Source organism: Sturnus vulgaris, chromosome 5 (genome assembly GCF_052056855.1).
Source record: "Sturnus vulgaris isolate bStuVul1 chromosome 5, bStuVul1.hap1, whole genome shotgun sequence".
Taxonomy (NCBI): Eukaryota; Metazoa; Chordata; class Aves; order Passeriformes; family Sturnidae; genus Sturnus; species Sturnus vulgaris.
The window spans coordinates 55,778,826-55,802,171 of NC_142247.1; the positions used below are offsets into that span (position 1 = coordinate 55,778,826).

The 23,346-nt window shown below is 37.6% G+C and overlaps 1 long non-coding RNA gene across 1 annotated transcript in view; it reads left to right on the forward strand.

Annotated features, from left to right (window-relative positions):
- The first annotated feature begins 526 nt into the window (after nt 1-526).
- LOC148223723 (uncharacterized) overlaps nt 527-23,346 on the forward strand; it is a 70,595-nt gene continuing 47,775 nt past the window's right edge. The window contains exon 1 of the long non-coding RNA XR_015804049.1: nt 527-1,381. This is a non-coding gene — a long non-coding RNA (uncharacterized LOC148223723). The remainder of the gene's footprint in view (nt 1,382-23,346) is intronic.

Consider the following 23,346-nt stretch of genomic DNA (forward strand, 5'->3'; position numbering starts at 1 on the left):
TTGTTTCTGACATTCTTGAATGCTTGGACATACTCAGTCTCCTAATGTATCCCCAAAACTGCAGCTTTCTTTTTGTGAAAAGAAAAGCTTGTTTAGATGCCAAAAATATTTCTGCCCAGACTGTAAAAAATCCCTGATTTTCAGCCCTCACTAAGAAGTGGAACTGTCCTGCTTTGTTCAGGGTTTTGTCCTTGAGGCACTTAGCATAAATCAACAGAAACTTGAAACTTTTTCTTCCTCTTTTCTCCAAATTTGCAAGCAAGCCTACCCTTACAGACTGTATCACAACTACCAACCTTGCAGCTTTGGAAGATTAACTGAGAAACCCCACAGAGCCTGCTAACATCATATAATTGACTGAGGAACCACTTCTAAGGAGTAGTATAAGGAGATCCCTCCCCTCTAGACTCTCAGCATTGGCTGCTTGCTTTTGAAAAGCTTTTTTTTCGGGAAGGGAAGGGCGCAGGGGGTGGGAAGGAGAATGAAGCCTTGGCTGCACTTTTCACTGCTTTCAGAAGGAAAATCTCAGCCGTATTCATTCAGGCTGTTCCTGTTTTGTCACTTGTCTGGATTGTTTGCCTCTGCTTGGAAGAATTAAAGCATTTTCAGAAAAGTAATCTTATCGCATGAGAAAGCAATTAGACATTTCGTAATCCTATCACCCCTGTGCTGAAATTACCATGCCCAGTTAGCAATAATTCTGCTTCTACGGACAGAGTGAGCAGCAGCACAGCATGAATTATTTAACTCGATGCTGCGTTTCCTCTTTTCAAGTCACTGGAATAATACTGGCACCACAGACAGTAATTATCCCCAGCATAGAGCAGAAACAGTTAATGGAACCTGCCTTTTAAATCAATATTATTAATTCAAGGAAAGAAACAGCATGTACTATCTGACGCCTATGGAGTTTTGATCTGGGCTTGATGTCACGCTGAAGTAAGTGGTTACCATGGAGATTGGAGCTTGTGTCTGCGTATCCCTCCCTGCCAGTGAGCTGTGAGGAGTGTTTTTGGAGAGGAAGTGCCCATCTGTAGTCAATCACTATTGTTCTGGCAGAGCCACATGCCAGCCTCGCTGCAGCCCTCCGAACTGCGTCACGACACAGCAGTGTCAGTCCCTCGGAATAAAGACTCCCTGTTGAACCGCATTTATCCACCCTGCCATTTTCACTGTCAGTTGATTATCTGCTTGTATTTTCTGGCTGCGTTAATGCAGTCTCTTAGCACTGTTATCATAGGATCCCTACAGCTTGATACCTCGCAGATCTGGATGGAGCTTCTTGTGTTTCCTTGCTTTCTTTGTCACCCTCTTCACTTAATCAAGGGAAAGCACCCATACGACATCAGCCACTTTGCTTCTTTCTTTCCTCTTCGATGCAGTAAGCCTGAATATGTTTTCTTCCCTGTACAAATTCATAGCAACCAAAAACTGCTTGTAATAGATCCTTTTATTAAATAATCATTATTAACTGCCAGCATATGTTTCTGGAGCAAAGACTGGCAGTTTGGCACTGTCCACCATGATTACTGAATATACCTGTTTATTAACCAATTAAGTAATGGGATAGTATGCCAGTGGCATATGAAATCAGGGCATTATTACTAACTGGAAAATGTCAGATAAAATTACTTATGCTACCTGAAGACAATGCAATGAGACATCTTCCTGAATACCAGGTGGAGTTTACATTCTTATTTTATTTTCCTCCTTAAGTACAATACTCAAAGTAATATCTGATGAATTTCTGCCAGAAATTCTGCGAAGTGACTGTCTCGAATACTGTGCACAGAATGAATCAACTATGATGGAAAAAGAAGATTTATTTAACCATTTTCCCCTTTATTTTACTTCACTTCATCCTCATTTTTCTCTTCTCAATCTCTATTTTGTTTATCTCTTATGTGATACATTTGAGCTATCTAGGGTTCTCACTGAAACTGATGCAAGAGGTTTTCAGAACAGTCATTGCATGTATCCTCTTCTGCTATCATTCTTGGAAATGACTGAACATTTTTATCAGAAACATCAAAATTAATCAGCTTTAAGCAGATGCCTGGCATGAAAAACTGCAGGAAAAACAATCAAAGTTTAATAAATTCCAATAAGGATAAACATTTTGATTGTGAAGAATGTGCCTGCCAGGGATGCTGGGTTCTTACCTAGCCACTGAATATTGTCTTCATACACTGCTACCAGTGGTAGGTCGATTACCACTTGAGTACTCCCAGCCTGGGTACAGGTGTAGCATTCAAACATCAGCTTGCATTGTATGCTAACTTTCCTAATTACATGATGAATGCAGTTCCATATTTGCAATCTGCCCTACTGCTATAAGCAACACAAATATTTCTTTAGCTCTAGATGGGGTGGTTCAGGAAGGGCTGCTGTGGAATTGTGATTGCCAACTGCAGGGATGCACAGGAAAAGAACAACTTCCCCTCACTACCACCCCCTCCAACATGTTTTATTTCTATCTCTTCCATTCCAGCTGGCATGCACATTGGCAACTCTGGGATCTCTGACCCTGCACTAAACTGCTGCAGGGCTGATCAGGAGACTTGACAGGTACTTGGTGAAGCTGAATTGCTCAGCAAATGCTCTAACTTTACTGACTGAATTTTAAGAGAAGATTGAAAGGGATGTTTCTGAACACTTACCAGTTCTATAAGCAGCATGTTTTTAGATTTCCAAATAATTGTCATATCACATGATTTTTCATTGTAATTGTGGAGTTTGCTGTGTTGTGAGTATTGACAGATGAGTTTTGAGCTTTTGAGGTACCAGTTTGGATGAAGAGTCCAGCCACACCTGCACAAATAAAGCTAATTTGTAAACAGACAAGGAGTATATCTAAGCTAAGTAAGGAAACATAAGCTTTCACTTCTGAAAGTGAGTGGTAAGTTTGATTCCTAGTCATGGAGTTAAAAAAAGTAAGAGTTACTCTCCAAGTGAAAATCCCTGGTGCTTGGAAATCACGTAAGGCTAACATAAGGTTAACAATATTTGGAGAGGTGGATGAACTTATTTTAAAGTATATTTAAACTATCCATCAGAAATGCATAGAAATTGGCATATTCTCATAGAACATGTAAATTTTACTGAATTTTAATTTTGACAAGACTTTCAATTAGAAAGCATTTAGACAGGTTTTCACCTGGTTGACTGAAAATCCTAGCATATCAGCTACAGGAGACCTTGGACTATTTGTTTTTTTAATAATTGCTCAGAATGACCGCCTGACATCTGAGCTATCTGGGGTTTATTTGATCTCTAGCTTTAATGCAATCTGCCAAGGGGGGAATCCCACTCTGTGTCGGCAATTCATAAATAATTTTGGTAACCAATGTGATATTTTTGATAAAGCAGGACATATGCAGGTAAAAGTAATATACGATTCTAGACAAGGATACTTCATCCTCTAAATCAAGAGTTCTCACAGGATACTTGTCACATTTGAACCACATTCATTGATTTAAATTAAATATGTTCCTTGGGCAATGTTCACTTCTTGTACAAGAGATGATTAATTCTGCATGGAGGAAACTCTTTTGTTTCTCCAGCCTGAATTATTTGGTTTTTTTTTTGCTCTCCTATTCTACAAAATAACACCAGGAAAGAGATACAACTGCTGAATATAATTGTAATTCTCTTTTTTTGTGTGTGTGTGTTTAATCTTTTTTTTGTTCCTCACTGTCTATTATAAAGCAGGGAACTAAGATCTTTCATTAAACTGAAGGAGTCTGTATGAAGGCTAACAATCAAATATGTTGGTGTTGGTCAACAATTTTGAGACACTGAGGTGTGAAACAACTTTCTGGTTGCTTTTTCAGAAATTTGACTTCAGAATTCTTCTAGAGTAATGCAAAACATTTGAGCTCCTTTGCAATCCTACATCCTATAAGTCCTAGGACTCTGGATTTTAGAAATTTTCTCTAATAAGATAGCTTCCCTACCTTTGCTAAAAAGCTTTTCTATTTCAATATTTCCAAATAAATAAATTTTAAAAAGGAATTTCCATTTATATAAATACTTTATTTTATGAACATTACTAATTTGTTGATTCACTTTATTTTTAAGATGTTAATATTTTAAAGACATGGACAACTCTTAACTTTTATATTACAAACATAGCAAAGACTTGAAGCTTTGCTCCAAACTTGAATGAAGAATATAGATATATGATTTTTTTCTTGTTTATACTATTTTTTTAGTCCATTTGTAATCTTTAGCATCTTTTCAATGCACTCAGAAGGACATATTCAACCTCTGTCAGCAGTCATGGCCTATTTTATGTTCTGAAAAGTCTTGCCAGAATGGCCCCCTCAAGCAACAAATGGCCCAATTTATTTATGACAGTGCCAAAAAAACTATTTCCAGGATGTTCATAGGTCAAGAGCTCTTCTGAAATAGAGAATGCCTTAAAGGCCTATTGCACTGTTTATTATTTAGTGTGTGTGTTGCACTCATGCCCTGAGGCCACAATCAGAATGAAGGAAGTTGAGGGAGAGTGAAAGAATGATGATCTTGCTTGCATTTTGAGACTGTCCTCGTAGATTTATCCATCTGTGTACTGTCATCTCCTCTAAGTCATCAGTTTACCCTTCAAACAATTTCTTTTTAAAAATCTCCTTTCATTAGCCTCCTATTTCTGTTTTTTACCTGACAGCTGTCTTGAGACACCTATTTTACCCTAGGGGTTACATCCGGTAAAGGGATGCTTAAAATGGATTATTCATGATTTGTCTTTTTATATTCCTTCTTCTTTTGCATGCACACAAAAGTGTATATGATGTGAATTAATCTCAGCAACTTCTTGGGATTTAAATAGGTTTCAAGATCACTTTTTAGGAGGTCTTTGGGAAGGGAGGTGCTGCTCTGTGTACAGGGCTGCAAGGCACTTAGGGAATGAGAGCAATGTTCAACTGTTCTAATGAGAAAGCCCAGCACACCAACTGCTTGTAGTAAAATCCACCTAATTCTGTTTCTTTGTTTGCCCATCTCCTTCCTAGTCCTCCTGAATGTTCCTTCTGGTTTGACCTTTCCTTCAGTCATGAAGTGAAATCATTCTGGGTGACTAAGACCTGCCTTCCTGGACAGAGACATTTTACAGGGAAAGTGGAGAATTTGTGAGCAAAACACTGATCATAAGAGTATAAGAAGGATCTAGTGATAGTGAATTGTTCAGGTTGTATTTTTTGTAGGAAATATAGATCTCCCCTTTTTTAAACAAATCATTTGAAATCACAGTACATATACTGCAACAATTCAATAATGTGAAAAAAAGCCTATTTATAAGTATTTAATACTTGCCAATGTTTGTGAGATACGATGATACTTTTACTCACTTAGCTCAAATTTGTAAAATATTAAAACATCTATTAATGAATACAAGATGAATTTGTCATGCTTATTCTTATTGATAGACATGTTGCAAGGAATAATGTAACAAAACCAAACTTTTAGGTTCTATAGTGGAACAAAATATATGTGAAATTGTTCAGAGCTCCAGAATTCACATTACCATTTCCTACTTTTAAGGAGGAAAGATGGGTCTGAAGATACAACAGGATGATGGGGAATATTTGATGTAATGTTTGGGAGTTAGAAGAGCAATTGGGCAATAGAAATTAATCTATATTTGTTCTGGGTTAGGGATAAGATTTGAAGGGATTAACTAACGTCATTCTCTGTTCATTTCTTCTTTGTGCACCCTGTGGAAATGACTGTTAACCTTTAATTTATTTTTTCCTAGTGTAAAATTTTGTTCACTTGGTCAGACTGGTGTCCAATTACTCATCGTGTCTGGAATTTGTATTTCTAAAGTTTGACTCACTTGAAGTCTTTTTATGCTTACATTCTGAGTCGGCATAAGTAGGATGAAAAATGAGACTGCAGAGCACTGAGACCAGCAGAATTTTCAGCATCTGCATGCAATAATGTGATTTGACTGACTTGTATGGACCTGAGCCCAGAAACTACAGAAAGGAATAATTTAGGCCATATTAGCTGAGACGTGGAAGATGTTCCTGTTATAAAAGTTATGTTGATTACAATAGGCAATCATTTTCAGAAAAGCAAATAGGCTTGTCTTGGTTTTGTGCCTTAGCTTATGGTCCTCTAGCCAGTTTTCATCCTACTGAATGTAACACAGCTTGTACATCTTTAATAATCACATAAAATTGGTTAAGAAAATATCCAAAATTCTATTCATCTGTACTCATGGAGGTTTGGTTCATGAGCCTCTGAAGAGAGACAGAGAGAGAGAGAGAGAGAGGGAGGGAAAGCATACAAAGTGTACTGTATCTTCAGTACAATTCAGGTTACTACACAGAACCTCCTACTCACCACACTTTAGTGACTCACACATGCTAAGCATAATGAATCCTCTATTTTTTTAATGTGCTTTCATGCTAATTTTCTCATTTACAATTTTAAATGTTACATTCACTTTAAAAAAAATTGACAAAACTGGATTTAAAAAAAAATACAATGGAATAATTTTCACTCATTCTCAAATCAGTTTTTAAAATTTTTTTGTACATTATTGTAGCTATATCACATTAATTTTGTACAGTATATACCATGATAAAATATTGGGAAAGATGCTATTAACTATATTTTCCAATGCTCTTTATGTGTGATTAAGTTTCATATTACTGAATTTGAATAAAACATTGATCATAGAGCTGTCGAATGAAACTTCTACTAAAATCTTGGCTGAAAAAGATTCCTCTTCGATTGCACCTTATTATTCTTCTTTTCCTCCTGTTTGGAGTTATATAACAGATTTCTTTCTGCCGTTTTTGATGTACTGTTCTTTCTTAATATTCCAGGAAAATGAGATTATGAGTTCATTTGAATCCAAAGACTGATTTCCATGTTAAAATGAAACCAGAGAGCTATAGAACATATACCACTTTCAATAATTTGCAGTGATGTACAGAGATGTAGCTTTATAATTAAAGAAAAAACCCAGCTCTATCAGCCAGAAGAAGCTTTTAGGTGATTTTTATGATGTGGATAAATGTGCGCCTACAAAATCAGGTAAGGTGCTGAGAAAGGCAGTAGTATGCAAGCAGAAGGCAAAGTATTTTCTTGATTGTCTTTGAAGGATGATAAAATTCTGTCTAGGTAAATGGAAGTTCTGCCCTGTTGTGTCTGAACAGTCTTCCTAAATATTACAGAATTTAAATTCAAAATATTACAATAGTGTAACAGAATGTAAAATTTTGCAAACTTTAAGATACTATATTTTTTCAAGTTCAAATTTTCAAAGAAGCGATGACTCTTGCTATCACATGCAATGAAATGGTGTTCAAAGGTGCCCACTGTTCCTGTGTCAGAGTATTCTGTCCCCTTGGCATGAAGCCTCACAGAGAAACAGACGTTCTGAGATGTTTGAAGCTATAAGCAAGTGATGCTTAGTTGCAGACTTGACTAAAACTAATAAGAAAGTTTATTTTCTTTTTGGAGAAGACCTGAACTTGCTTTTCCAGTGTCCAAATTCAAGATATTCTAGTCTGAAGGGCCTGTGCTGGATCTGCTGTGATAATCTCTGGTGGGTGTATGGCAGTGTTTGCGTTGGAGTTTGTAAACCTTCTGTTGTGATGAAGTGCAAGCAAAGCAAGCACGGGCCTAGGCACCAGACTAGAGATTCACAGTGCATTATGTAAGGCCAAGGCTCAAATACACAGTAGTCCCTTGACCTGAAGGTAAGACTTTTGGAGATAAGGAGTTTCCCTTCTTCAAACAGGTATGGGAAACAAATAATACAAGATAAATTAGAGAAAACTCAACACCATGATATATTCTGAGGAGCATTCTGCAATAACCTCTTTTTTCCTCCTTTATTTGCACCCAGAAAAGACTTTGAACGAGCCTACATAACTCATAAATCAAGCATTATGTATTTTTTAGAGCCTTCATGGTAATAGCTCCCAATGTGTTCTGCTGCTTGTTTTCCCTATGAAGTCTTTCTGCTGTTTCTCATCAGTGAATTATTTGTACTGAGGCTCTCAGATGCCCCACAATAGGGGCTAAGTCAATACTGATAATGATTCAGTATGAAATAATACTAGGTCTCTTGGACCCTCTCACCACTTTTGTCTACCTGAAAATTGCTTCTTTTACACCCAAAAAGTTGTGTTATTTTCCACTGTACTCAGTATAGAATCAGTTTTAAGAATATGTTAAACCATTAAAGTAAGATTAATAGACCCAAGGAAGTATCTATCTGTTGGAAGAATCTTTCTGTTGTCTGGAGAGGAAATTTAACAACTAGCTTGGATTAGAAACTGCAGGCAGGCTTCAACAGGCTAAATATATGTATTCGTGCAATTTCTTGCCTAGAGTATTTCAGATGTCTGCAAAGCCAGTGAATATATGATTGGTGGTGTAAATAGAATACAGAAGGAGCTAGAAATTGCTTGGACAACTCAAAAAGCATTAGATATCCATGTTGAGACAGACTGAGACACTAAATTTACACAAGTACAGGAAGGTAACTGCATGTGAGCCAGCTGTTTAAGTTTCTGCTATAATCAGTGAGGGTGCAATTCAGTTGCCTAACACATGTTACCTGAGGTGCCCCAGGGTGCACAGCATAGCCTCTGACTGCTGCAAACAAAGGGTGTGGGCTGCCCTCCAGGTGCCATGCCATACCTGACAGCCTTCAGCTGTCATCCTGGGCTTCTGGGGAATCTCAGATGATGCTCAACGCCAAAGGTTATACAGAGGTGAATATCAGATCTAGTCCATAGAGTGAGCAAAAGTTAGAAAGTTGTTAATCTCACCCTGAAATAGTCACCCACTTTTGACCATCTCAGTAGCTCTCTGTACTGCCCCGAATCAGCTGACCAGATTAGGAAAGACTATAACTGAATGTACACCTTGCATGCCTGGCTCTGGAGCTGAATCTACCCACAGCTGATGGAGTTCTGAAGTTAGGTGAGATGAGTCCCTTCCCCAGCAGCTATGACAAGAACACATGACAGGCAATTCTCCCACCCTCATGTTAGCACTGTCATCCTCAGTTTGAAGAGGCTTGTCAGGCTGTTAGCAACAAGCTGTTTATTTAAAATGTCAGTTACGTAACTTTTGACTATTTAAATAGTTTTTTCTTTATATTACAGCAAATTAACATCAATTAAGAATTACTCTCACTTCCCACTTTATTCACTCTGAAGTTTATGGAGTTCTGATTTTTTCTAAGACGTCAGTGAATACGATAATTTAAGCAGTCTGAAATTTCAGGAGCTGCCTTTTCCTCCAGTTTCTGTGTTTTTTTTGTTTGTTTGGTTTTTTTTTTTTTTTTTTTTGTTGGTTTTTTGTTTTGTTTGTTGTTTTTTAAATTTTGTTTGTTTGTTTGTTTTAATTTTTGTTTTATTTTATTTTTTTGTGGGAAAAATACAATGTTTGGCAAAAACAGATCACTTGTAATAATGCTATTGGCTATGCAACTTTGGAGAGAATTTTTTCTGCAATATTCTCTGTGTGAAAGAGCCTAGGCATCCCTTAAACACATTATTTCATAGATGAAAACCTAGCAGAATAAATGACAACACCCTCCCCCCCAGTCTGTCAGGTATTGAACTTTACATTGGATTAATTCCAAAGAGTAAAATCATGTGAAGTATAGCACTAGCACAAATCAATGGTACAATTCAGTTCATCTAAATACTAGTTAGTATATATAGTCATACTCAGAAAACATAACTTTCATTAAAGTAGCTGGCATAGGGATTGTTCTTGCTATCAGCCTAGATGTAAATTCAATGAGTTCAGAATTTTATGAATGTAAGTGGAGAGAATATATGCTCTTGATACATGGGCACTTTGATTAGAGCAGTGATAGACTCAGAGGTGAAGTAGAACAGTCACATGGTCAAGCAAATTAATTCTCTTTAAGACTAAAACAGCTTATCCTTAGTTATGCTCCTATTCTTCTCAGAAGTGTAGCATTAAAAGTCACTTCTGATTTAATCAGGCTATTGAAATTCGACATATATGCACACAAAACCAGATTGCAGGTAAAAACTAAAGAACAGATTTAGCTACACAAGGGCACAGAAGGAAGCAAGAACCTGATTTTTAAAAATTATATATCTATTTACGTGATTTGAAAGTGTATTTTTGTCTTCTCTGAAGAAAGGATGCAAGATGCAAGGAGCTCTCTTGGTTCCTTGATGTACACAACTGTGGTAGGATGGATATATGTGATTGGCAGTATCAAATGAGAGCTAAAAGCAAGGGGGAAGTGGATGAAATTATGGCTTTTTAATTTCTTTCCTAAGGCACTGATGGACAAATGCAGCCATATGATATTCTGTGCTGTAATACACTGAAAAAAATAGCTCCTAAAGCATAACAGATTTTTACAAGAAGATTTCCACCTGTATTTTGCTCTCTCCTAAGCATATTTGTCTTAAAAATCCACTGTGGTGTGTGCAATAGTATTTGGTAAAAAGATGATATTCTACAAAAAGCCTTTTAATGTATGTTTAAAATAGAGATATGGGAATATGTTTTGTAATCATGCTAAACCTGTCAAAAGGCTACAATGATACCAGAATGTTAAAGACAGTAAAAGACCCACACTGTTTATGGACATAAACTGTGCTACAATTATTTCTGTATACAAACATCTTTCAATAAATTTCCTGTCATTTGTACACACAGACATAAGTTGGACTTATGAAAGCTTATCCTGCTTCTAACAGTTGTGTTCTACTTCTGCTATACACTTTAGTACACAATAAGGAACATTTAAACTTTTAGATAAAACAGGCAAAGAGCTGATAGAACAAAACCCATTTATGAAAAACAACACACTGACCCCAATATCCAAATTAAAAAATGAATTACATTTTATCTTCAAATTGCATGTTGAGAAAGGATGAGGTGGAAGGAAAGAGACAAGGCAGTTTGAGGGGTCTTGTTCCACAAAAGTCAGAACTAACTGCAGCGTTGTGTGTCTCTGTATATCAGACACCTTGGCCAAAGGTTGTTATATGGACAGTCTGGGCTTCACAAACTCTTTCACTGTGCTCTGTAGTACGTTCGCTTGTACTAATAGTATTTGAGATTTAGTTTAGATATACAGCCAGCCTAAGCCAAGCGCCCCAAAGAATCTGTTTTCAAATTACTAATATAATCCATTTCTTAATAACAACAGAGCAAAATTTAGAGTAATTTTATTCATTTTTGAAGTTACGGTGGTATTCCAAGGCTGCTTTGTATGTGGAAAAAACCTGAAAATTTTACAGGTAAAAAAGGATTAATGCTTTGCATACTGCTACTGCAGAATTTGAAATTTTACTTGCCCTCACAATACAAACTTGCCAGTTTTCAAGGATAATTATTATGATGCCCAACAAACAAGAAATGAGAGACAAGTAATATGATTTAATTTAGGAAAGCTGAGATAACAATGAACCATTTTAAGTCAAAGATGAAGAAGGAACATTAGTTACAGGTCAAGGAATGAAAGAGGTTTTAACTAACAAACTAACAAATCATCAGTGAAATCACATTTGCTTGGAGGTGTTAAAACTCAGTTTGCTCAAGAAGCATCCAGAAGACAAATGTTTATGTAATTGCTCTTTGCAGCCATGTTTGACTCCTGTATATATGAGAGATTGCATTTCTACTACAATATTTGCCTTTTTATGTGGTACCATTCCGGATCTGTTTGAATAAAAATAAAAAAAAACAAACCCAAAAATGTAGAGGGAAGGAAGGGAGGAAGGGAGAAAGGGAGGGAGGAAGGGAGGAAGGGAGGAAGGGAGGAAGGGAGGAAGGGAGGAAGGAAGGAAGGAAGGAAGGAAAGAAAGAAAGAAAGAAAGAAAGAAAGAAAGAAAGAAAGAAAGAAAGAAAGAAAGAAAGAAAGAAAGAAAGAAAGAAAGAAAGAAAGAAAGAAAGAAAGAAAGAAAGAAAGAAAGAAAGAAAGAAAGAAAGAAAGAAAGAAAGAAAGAAAGAAAGAAAGAAAGAAAGAAAGAAAGAAAGAAAGAAAGAAAGAAAGAAAGAAAGAAAGAAAGAAAGAAAGAAAGAAAGAAAGAAAGAAAGAAAGAAAGAAAGAAAGAAAGAAAGAAAGAAAGAAAGAAAGAAAGAAAGAAAGAAAGAAAGAAAGAAAGAAAGAAAGAAAGAAAGAAAGAAAGAAAAAGAAAAAGTTTCTTTCCTGACCAGCAGCATGGACAAAACTTTTTTCCATTCTTTCCTGTCCCTTCTAGGTTTGCTCTTGTCCATTAAGGGATCAGTATTCTAAAAACCCTCTTCAGATACTTATAAGGCTAATGCCTTACAACAATTCTTACTTGTTGAATGCTATGCTGCTGGTCCTTTTGCTTTCTTTGACTTTTTAAGGTCGTAATATGCTCTCTATTATCTGTGAAACATACTTGTATCAGGAGATCAGATTCAAAACCTGTTTGGCGCTATGACTGAAGGCAGTGTGTGTGTGTATGGAGATACACATTGGGAATATTGCTTGTGAATGTTAGTGCCTGCTATAATCACAGAGACAAAATTTCTGTGGCAATCTCGTACTCTGCTAATCTCTGTGCACTGACTGGTTTCGACAGAGACCTAGCCCATTGCTTTTCATTACTCTCCTAATCATACAGTGCTGAACATCAGTTTTAAGACATTGAAACATGGTTTTAGAAAGCAACAAAACCTAGGAAATGATGTGTCACCTTTTTCAGTGATCAATATTTCCATATAAATTTTTTGCTTTCAGCTGACAGTTCAAGCAATGAAACTCTGTAAAACCTACAAAGACTCAACATACCTTGAATTCTGTGTGTGGCTGCAGAGACACAGGGCATTTATAAAGCCAAGTCAGTAATGCGAAGTCAGTGCATTTATGCCTGTTAACTGAAACAAAGCATTACTTACTGATCACAGTGAATGTTTGCTTGCAGTCACTTACTTCCTGTGACATCCAGAGAGAAACGTAAGGTTTTCCATCAAATTGATTTCTACATAAATGCAAACTTTGTCTTTCTCCTCCCTAGCTCCCAGTACTGCTGAAGTACTCTTACATTCAGTGGTTTCAGGAATTACTTTTCTATATGCCTAATTTTAGCTCCTGTTTTTGAAAAACTTGACAAAGGAATGGCATATTGGTCTGAGCTCTGATCTGGATTTGTTAGAAGCATGCTTGCTGCAGCCATCAGATCTTTCCAATACACATGAGCTTGCTATTAACGTGAAGAACAGAGAAAAATTACTCATCACAGAAGAAACAAGCACAAGTGGGCCCCAGCAATGCTGGCTGCTATATTTAGCTTATAATACTAATATTGGAACGTCATAGTCATGCCCTCTTCCCTAATGGCAGCCCTGTGAGATTCCAGCTAGATTTTATGATCTTATATGGAAAGTAATTCAGCTATTTGGGGAGCTATGCTGTGTGCATACAAACAGTGAGACTACTTACGTCTGTTCTCTGTGTTATCAGTACCATTAAAAAGTCACATCAGTTGGGAGGATATGCTGCTTTATAGTTTCTGCTTTTAATGTCTCTAAGGAAACCACTTTACTTATCCACACTTAACTGTGCCTGCCACATCCACAATTTACACACAGACAGGGCAAGGAGAAATAGTATATCAGAAATTGTGTTCTTTATGTAAATGTATGAGTATTAATTGTCGTTATATTTTTTAAGTTGGAGGCTCTGGTTTAGCAGAAGTCCTGCATTTATGTAGGTTTCCTCAGGAATGAGCTGCTATGGAGATACTGCACCACGGGTCTGGTCAGCACTTTGAGGGGAATTTTTCTATTACTGAAGGCCAGAAGAACTAGAAAGACTCTTACCAAAACTTACGTTTTGGTAAATGAATATAGGGGGAAATGATGAAACAGTCTAGAGTTAAAACGTCCATTAAAACCATTTGAGTTTTCTCCTTCTTTTTTCATTTCATAGAAATGTGTTTATGAAATTTAGGGGAAACATTTTTTTTAGAGTAGAAATTCTTACTCATGACAAGATAAAGAGAAATATTATTTTTACCTGATTATTTCTCCATGATTTATCAAGTATATTGAGGGACTGCTTTTGAAAATGACAGCTTTTGCTACATACTGCTAATTTTACATATTTCAAAATTTTTAAGCTTAAAACATTTAAGGTCCAGTAGAATTTGGATTTTCTCATTGTGTGAATGAGGTAGGCTTCATAACCACACTGAAGCTGCCATGGGCATTTTTAGACTAGTACAGCAATTTGAACAACTCTGTTGGGAGCTGAAGGGAGCTGGAGCTCCCTTGGTGCATCTGGCCTCCATAGTGCATTTCATTTCAGCAGCCCAAATTTAATAAAGGCTAAGGAATCACTATTTTGCTGAAGAGGATTTATTAACCTGTGATTCTGTCTTTAGGAGTCCTGAGAGGTCTTATTTGAGAGAGATGGTATCATGTAACTTCACAAAGGACATTAACTATGTCAGTTAAAACTCCTGGGTTTCTGACCTATTGGTCAGAGACATACTGGTCTTGAATTATGGTAAGTTTTCTATAAATATGTTTACCCAAAACACTGTCTGATTTCAAGCATTCCTTCCAGACAGAAGATGTAGAATATATTGTATTCATGGAAGATGTAATTTCAACACAACCCAAGCAGAAAAGAATTTAGAACTGAACAGAGATTTTCTGGCCATTTTATTTGGTGGAAGTTAAATTTATTTAAATAAATATGTAAGGGTATAAGCAAATATTTTTATTTTAATAAAAGGTATTCCCTTTTTTTCCAGAAAAAATAATACTGTATTTCAATATTTTAAAAATATCAAAGAGCAATTCATAATTTATTAGTGTAGCAAAAGAGGGATTGACATAAAATTTTCTTATGTAGGAAGAAAAATATCCTTGTTTCTGGCTAACAAACAGTAGAAATAGTGATAAAAACTATGCATTGAAGTCATCTATCTTTTAAGCAAACATTTCAAAATTATGATAGAGGAAAGGTAGTATAACAGTTTATGTAGATTCTCTGGGAAGTGTAATATGAAGCTTCCATTTTCAGGGTGCATAGAAATGAAACAGTAACATAAAAGAATATTGTACAGGTAGAGATTACATCATAAGGGTTTACAGCTGCAACCTAGCTTGAGTATGCATTTATAGGTACAATAAAACCCTTTAAATTGCCTTTGTACCCTTTCATAGTTCCTGTATTTAAAAGCATAAAGCTGACATAATATTAAAAATGTGATTCACAAACACATTTCTGAAAAAGAGTAAAATTGATTTCATTTGTGAAATATTATGTACTATAACTATTCATTCCCCATATAGTATATTTTAATATGCTTATGAAAGCCTACAGCTGAATGTAATTTGGTATGAATGATTATCTGTTTGAAAGTTCACTCATTATTAGCTGTTTCTCATTTGTTATTCCAGTCATTCTGTCATGGAACCAAAAAATGCTACAGTTCTTAGGTAAACAGTCACAGCAAGATTCATTTTCAGCATGTGGGGGGAAAGTATGTCCCATAGGACAATCACAGATTATCAAGGTAATGAATCCCATTGCAGAAACAGGGAAAGGTTTCCTGATCACCTGAGAACAAAAATGCTTGTAACCATGCCAGCTGTTAGCTGTGTCATAACTATTGTTTCAAGCAGTTTCATGTTTTTGAAGATGATTTTCACACTTTTTCTACACTTTGACTGTACAAAGACATATTGGAAACTTCAAGGTCCTTGACAGAAGGAAAATGCATTAGTTGGTTTCTCCAGGTCCTTTTTCTATTCTCCTAGACATAAGACAGGACAATTTTAGTGCTCCAAAGTGAGACATTGTGCAAACTTGTTTATTTGTGGCTTAAAACAGATGTAAGCAGATAGAGGTTAGCATGTTTTGCCTGGGAAGTGACATAGTCAATATGATTGTGCAATGCAGACCCTTTTTACAAGCAATAATATCACGGAAAATATGACACCATAAATTTTTAATTGAACCCCATATCATTAAGCAGTAGAGTGAAAAAGTACATGCAGTATCCCTGCACAGCTACTTGATGTTATCTGTCTGCCCTTTCACATGAGCCAGAAGGAGAACAAGAACATTAACAAATAGCTCCTATTCTCACAACTCAAAGCAGGGGAAGAATAACAAGCTGAGTAAATGGAAGAAGAAGTATTAGACTCTGTGTTATCCCTTTCCTTTTCCCTCTCTTCTGAAGTGTTATTAGTAACTGAGGTAAGTAAAAATGTTGCAAAGGTTTAGCGTCCTGTTACCTGCTAATTCTTATGTTTTCCTCAGTCACTGAGATCTTACACCCAGCAATAAGGATATTACTTTAAATCCTTTTCCATCACTATGTAGAATATTCCTAAAGGGACCCTGGTAGGAGTTACAGGTTCATATTTTGATTTGGAGTTCTGGAATCTGGTAGAGAGTTGGAGTTTGTAGAGTCTTTTCAAAAATAATTACTTTTTTCAGGTATTGAAAATAAAAATGTGTTGTTACATTATGGTCCTTGCTCAGCAGAGAGAGGATTATTAAAATAGATATCTTTCTTTTTGTCCATACCACACTAACTTGGTTTATGTTAAAGATTTGTGACCTAGGACTAGAAAAAGCTCAAAATATTACAGTAGGACACTCAATTTTTTCTATAAAATAAGAATTGTCCTGCATTTACCAGCAGGATCTGCAGGACTCATCCTGCAACCCACCAGCCCTAACAGTGTCTTAGTCACAAGCAAATAAGAAACACCATTGCCTCAGAGACTCCTGCTCACCACTAAAACCTGATGGAACCAGCTGAAGAATACTCTTTTCAGATACTTTTTAAACAACTGGCTTCACATTATCACTTACTGGGATGACTTCTTCATATACAAATAAACACAAACACATGAATATGTGCAAAAATCATTTAACATAGTTTTTAGTAATGAGATAAGCAATCATTACAGAGATGGACAGTGTTTCCTGTCAAATAGATGCAGTGGAACTGACTTTTGAGCTCACATTTGCCTACAAGACATGTTACATAGATCGATGGCAACACATTGATCTGTTCTCTTTTATAAGTAATTTATAAATGTCCACTAATAAAAGTGTACTTTTGCTTTTATGTCTGTAAAACAGAACTATTGTGTGTAAAGTCTGCTTTTACCAGCCCTTGCCTCTGGCCCAAAATTGAATGCAATATGGGTCCTGCTGAAGCTTCATGCACGTCCATCTTTTAATTGTTGTTTTGTTTTTTTTTTTAATGCCATATGGCCAGAAATACTGAAATATAATACATTGTCATTTACTGACTTTAGGGAACTCTTTCTCAATTTAATTAAACAGGATAACTTGCTAATGCAAGTGCTGCCTATTACGCATGAGGAGTCTAAAATGATAAATGAGTTACAAAGGAGGCCCTTTGTGGAAGTTGAGACAAATTCTTTTGACTGAAGAGATGGGCTCTCATCTGCAAATATTTTGTATTTCTACTTTTCTGACATCCAGGGGTGAGCTTATATAGATAAATACAATCTTTTACCTGCAGAAAAACTGCTGGTAGCTTGCATTGGATTAAGATGGATTAATGTCTCTTTACTTAAATTCCTATTGTCATTTTTTCAGTCGTGTACTCCGCACTTCAGACACACACAAAAAATGATAGTTTGTATTTCTTTTTCTGGGGTTTTATATTTTGAAGAATCCCAGTCCAGGATATTAATGTCCATGTGACAATTTTCTCTGACTGATCGAATGGGATCTCAGGTGAATTATTGTACATGGCTGCAGCAAGAGCATAGATTTAAGCTGACATGTTTCCTTTTCTGCTCTGGTATCTTTAGCTTTCTTGATCACTGTCCTTGAAGCCTGAACTATATAGTGTCAGAGGGCACATTAGGGTTTACCTATACAGTACCAGAAGACTATGAACTAAATCTAAAGATCAAAAGGATCTAATTTTAAAATTGGCATTATAGTTAAAATCTCTTTTACAAAATAATGTGAAGGACTTAATTTTCAGGCCAGTATCAGAATAAAATGTCAGCAGTCTAAACCTTAAAATATGTAGTAAAATAAGATCCTTGTCCTCCAAACAGCTCTAGTTCGAGTATCTTACAAGTATCTGAAATGCCAAATACAAATCTCTGGAATGTCCCCAAAGTGGTCTGTGAATATTGAATTACAGAATCACAGACCGCTTTGGGGATATTCCAGGAGTTTTTATTTGGCATTTCAGAGACATACAACCTTTCTTAATTTACCAGAAACAAGGCTAATGGAACTGAATGTCAAGAAGTGACAAGGCAAGTGGACTGTGTTACCTAGCGATGCCAAATATGTTTGAGTGGTTTGTGGCTTCATATTTTCTAACATTAAGTTGCTTTATTGTCCGGTTTATGTATGAAATAGACTGGTAATATCTTAACTATGTTCACCATGAAATTTGTCATTAAAATGTATGCCTATTCAATGAAAATTGCACTTTACACTTATTTCAAGGGGTCTGCATTGGAAATTGCCAGCGTGGCCCTTGCAATGCTCTTCTGAGAGCCCAGTCTGTGCCAAAAAAACCCAAAACCAAACCTTCAGAGAAATGGCAGTCAGATTTCCACCACTGGGGCCCCATAAACCAGGATTACTCATTTAGGGACTTAAACAGGAGCAATGGTTGCTACATCTGTCTTAGAATGAGGGCTGTCCCCGCTCGCCCCACAGTGTCTCTGACAGCATAAAAGCATTATTTCTCAGTGCCACCTCCTTGCATTGCCTTACAAAGAATTTATATGTTTTGAGTTTTCCTTCATGGCAGGAGTCCAGCAGTTCTGTACTATAAACCTGCCACAAAGAGTGAAAAAACTGCAGTTTTCAGTTCAACTGAGGGCCCAGACTGATTAGCTCAGACAGGCCGAACTTCTAAAGGTTAGTGAGTCTGAACCTCAGCTGATTCACCAGGCACCATCAAATTATGTACTACTAAGGAGGTAGCAAACATTTTAAAAGACTAATTACTTGAGAAGGTTGTGGAGGGTGATTAATACACTCAAATCCTTTATTAGAGTTCTCTTGAGGAACCCTAATGAAATAACAAATTCAGAGAGAGGACAAATTATTTTCCTTTTTTGGCAAGTAGTTATTTGAGCAGAGCAGCGCTGCCAGCTGAAGGCATCATTAAAGCGATGGCTTACTGCTGCACACCAAAACCCCCACCGTGATAAATGGCAAATAAAACATGTCTTTCATGCACACATCAAGGCAGTTGAGGACGGGCAGAGCAGGGCTACCAGGATCAGGCTCTCGGCGTTCCCAGGCACAGATCGCCTGCAGAGGGCTCTCAAGGTCCTCTGCTGAGCTCCTAACCCAGTTTCACGGGCTGCAGCTGGAGGTTTTCTAAGGTCACCGAGGTCCGCCTCAAAAGAGCGAAACAAAAGGATCCTTCAGCATAAACATGCATTTTTCCCCCTTTTCTATGGCCTTGCTGTTTCTATGTACTATCTCTAGCCACAACTTTGCCTGCATTATTTGCTTTAGCAAACAGATGTTAGAAAGTCACTGCTAAATATAAGTCTCCCCTGTAACAGTAATTGTGAAAATAAGGAGGAAAAAAGTGCAACAAGCTTGGAATAGGAATGAACACTTTCAGTATTTTTTGCTTACTGTCATCTTTGAGGCAACGGTACTATAGACACACAGAACACAGATTACTTGTTTATATTTAGTTAGCTCCTTTTGTTCAGTTCCTAGAATGATCTGGGATGTGCAGGAACACAAATATTGCATTGAATATTATTCTTTAAAGCTGACTTTACTGCAGAATGCATTTAATTTTTGACACAAAAAGTGAATAGCAGAACCAGATACACAGATTACTTATTGAGATAGTTGTATGAAAACCCAAAGCCAACCTACACGTGTGTGCTATACATGTAAAAGAACATGAAGCCTGCAGCAAATTAAATTTACATATATATTTCACGGCAATGAAATCCTTTTCATGTGAGTTAATAACATGTTTTAATTGCTTGTAGCTGTGGTTTTCTTTTCTAGGAATATGGCCTGAACTGAAGGAAGAAAAATGCCCTTTCCCCTTTGACAATAGCTGTGTTTTAAATCCAAAATTCTTGCTGTGATTATCTCTCCATGTAGATCAGGAAAGTTCAGAAGGAATAGATTATTACAGCAACCTTAGTTCCTGTCTTTCCTTGTCTGGTTATATTGAAAGGAAGAACCCTCTAAAATTAGGATAATTGGGCTGTTTTTCATTTCTAGTAGATTTCCTTTATGGAAGGGGACATCCTGTAGCAGTCCTTGATGGCACCTTCTGGCATTACTTGTTTGTTTGCCTTTTCAGGAAAAAAAGGGGTTTTTTTCTACTTTATTACCTTTACTTCATGTTCCTATTTCCTTTTCTTGTAATACCAGTGTGGCTTTTGTCCTATAGCTAGGGCAAAAGTTATATACGAAAAGCTTACATCCTGTTTTTGTCCCACTACACAGAAACACAGCTGTAGAAGTAGTCTTGTAGTTTTTCTTTCTTACAGGAACTTTGAATAAGCCATTCAACGTACCAGTTGGTTCTATTCTCCTTAACTGTAGTGGCAGCTGCCACTGAGTTTCTGAAGCTGAATTTCCTGGGACTGTGCAGTAACCATTGGAAAGAAAATACATGATATTAATAGAGAGAATTGTAGGTAACAACAGGAAGCTATGACCATGTCACCAGGTGTTAGAAACTGCTCATCTCAAGGCACTGAATGACATGTGCAAAAACCCCCCACGACTCTTCAGCTGTTCCCAGCTTGATAGACTTTTACTACTTTTTCTTGTCTTTAGATCAGCTAAGGGTAGAGAACCATGCTCTCCATGTTAAATGACTATGGGCAGTGAGATCTCTGTTGTGAGACTATCAGGCCCGTGTACAGACTGGTTCTTTGGACTGCTATATAAGCATCTGTAAGTACCTACTGACTGGTACTGTTGAGAGGATTTTCAGTCATAAGTCTGCAATACTGTTGAATTTAATGCAAAATCTCTAATCTCCTGAAGTGGGGGGAAACTGTAAATTCCTTTAAGCAGGCAAATGCTGTACATGTGAGGAGAAATCGTTGACCTTTCTTATCTGTCATTGATGAGGAGTCATACAGCACATACCAGTGTGGAAGGCTGGGAGACAGAGCAAGGCAGTGGCTCAAGTTTTCTGAAAGTGTTACAGTATATGTAAGTTTTCCCAGACATGTTCTGGTTATTTTGGACAGAGATTTTCTATACAAGGATTTTGAAGACTTCATGCATTTTTCCAGGCCCTAGTAGGCCACAATCCACCAACCAAGAACAATCTGGAATTCTTCAATATACTGCAAACCTGCTCCATATGCATCGAACCATCTGCAGATGTGCGATGTGGTTTGTTCTGTGCATGTCCAGGAGGTTCAACATGTCCTAAAAATTCTGGGTTTACTGTGGCATGTGTCGAAGATATATGCAGATAGATTTCCAGACCAGATGCACTGAGATGCTCTGCACTGACAATGAGAAAGGTTATATGGGAAATTTTGACTTTGCAGAGCTTTGATGTGAAGGCTATTCTAGCCTTCTGTGTTTCAAGCAGTAGTCCTTCATGCCATTTTCTCTAAGCATTCCATGAAATAACAGTAGTCACAAGTGATGCCCTAATACCAGTGGAGCTGACTAACATCCATAGTGTCAGTTGGATACTGTCAAAGGCACAAAGGTTCAGATTCATGGTGTTTCTTCCATTCAATGTCCATTACCAAGTACCTTCCTGGGCATTATGCCCCACTCTCCTTGCTAGATCACAGAGAAAAGAGCATTGCTTCCTGGAAGTATGTTCTCTTGGGACATGACCAGGCATGTTAGAAGAGGTTTTAGGAAGTGTCAGTCCAACCTGTTCTGACACTGTTCAAAGCATGGTCATCCTGGCCAAACTACTCAGTTTGGTCTTGAAAATATCTGAATAATGAAGAGTTTCTATTCCTGAAACCATGGCTGCTCCAGACTGTAAATCCCAGCCCTTGGCTTCTCCTCATGGGGCATGAAGCACTCTAGCTCAATGCCATCCTGGTCTCCCACCACTAAATTCACTCCAGATCACTGATCAGTTGTGTACTCTGGAGTTTCAGACTGTACAGTTTTTCAGAGCTGTTAAAGGTCATGGAGTAAGAAGTACAATCCCTTCCCTTGTGTGTGTGCTGCTTGCTGATACAGTCCAAGAAGCTGCCTTTTTTCCTTGCTGCCAGGACCCATAGATGGTTCACACTCAGCTGTCTGTGTCAGGGCACAAGGAGGGCTGGTTGTTCCCTCACTGGAGGAATAGGAGGCTGAAATTTGAGCTCAATGCCCAGGCTTGCAGGGCAGAACCTCTCCAGCCATTGTCCGTCGCACACGACAGGAGCGGGGTGAGCGGGGCAGGCCTGGAGATGGTGCCCAGCCTCAAGCACAGCCTGGGGTGGCCAGGCAGGTCCAGGGTGACATGGCACGTCCTAGGTCAAGCTGGGAAATCAGTCGGGGCTTAGCTGGATTGTCCACCAGGTGAGGTTCAGGGGGACATGCACAGGCACAAACACAGGCCTGGATAAGTCAGTCTGTGACCAAGAGAGAGAGAGACTTGACTGAGAGCAGCTCCCAGGAGTCAGAGGGTGGAAGTCCTGCTGTGTCTTCTTACAGCTCCTTTTCCACTAAAGCTCTGCTCAGCCAGGTGACCTCAAACACAGCCCCTCTGGCCCCCAAACCCTGGGAGGGCTGGGGAGTGCATCCAGGATCCTGACAGCTGTCTGTGCAACCCCCAGATCCTTTGCAGAAGAGCTTCTCCCCAAACAGTCAGTCTCACCCTGTACAGCTGAGTACATCTTTCTATCACATGTACAAGATTATGGAATTGTCCCTGTTGAATTTCATAGACTTCCTGCTTTTGCATTGTTCTAGTTTGGACAGGTGCTTCTAGATGGTGACCCAATGATCCATGGAGCACTTTGCTGTCATCCATAGACTGAATGAGTGTGAATTCCATCTCTCCCAGACCAATGATGAAAATATTACACTCAGGTAATAGCAGTATAGACCCTTAAAGAACATAATTTTTAACCAACCTCGAAGAGTAAACCATCAGCTCCACGACCTTGCTGATGTTCAGTGCATTACCTCTCCATCCAGACCATAACATCGCAGCCTGGATAAAACAGTGCTGTTAGGGAGCATCTCTAGAGTCCTTTGGAAGTTGAGTGAGTAACATATACCAGTGTCTCATCAGCTACAGAGCTAGTTATTTATCATAGCAGATAATGATATGAAGTCTCTCATGACCACACAACAACTCTACTTTATTCTTTACTTGCTGTCTTTTGGACACTTGATCAAAG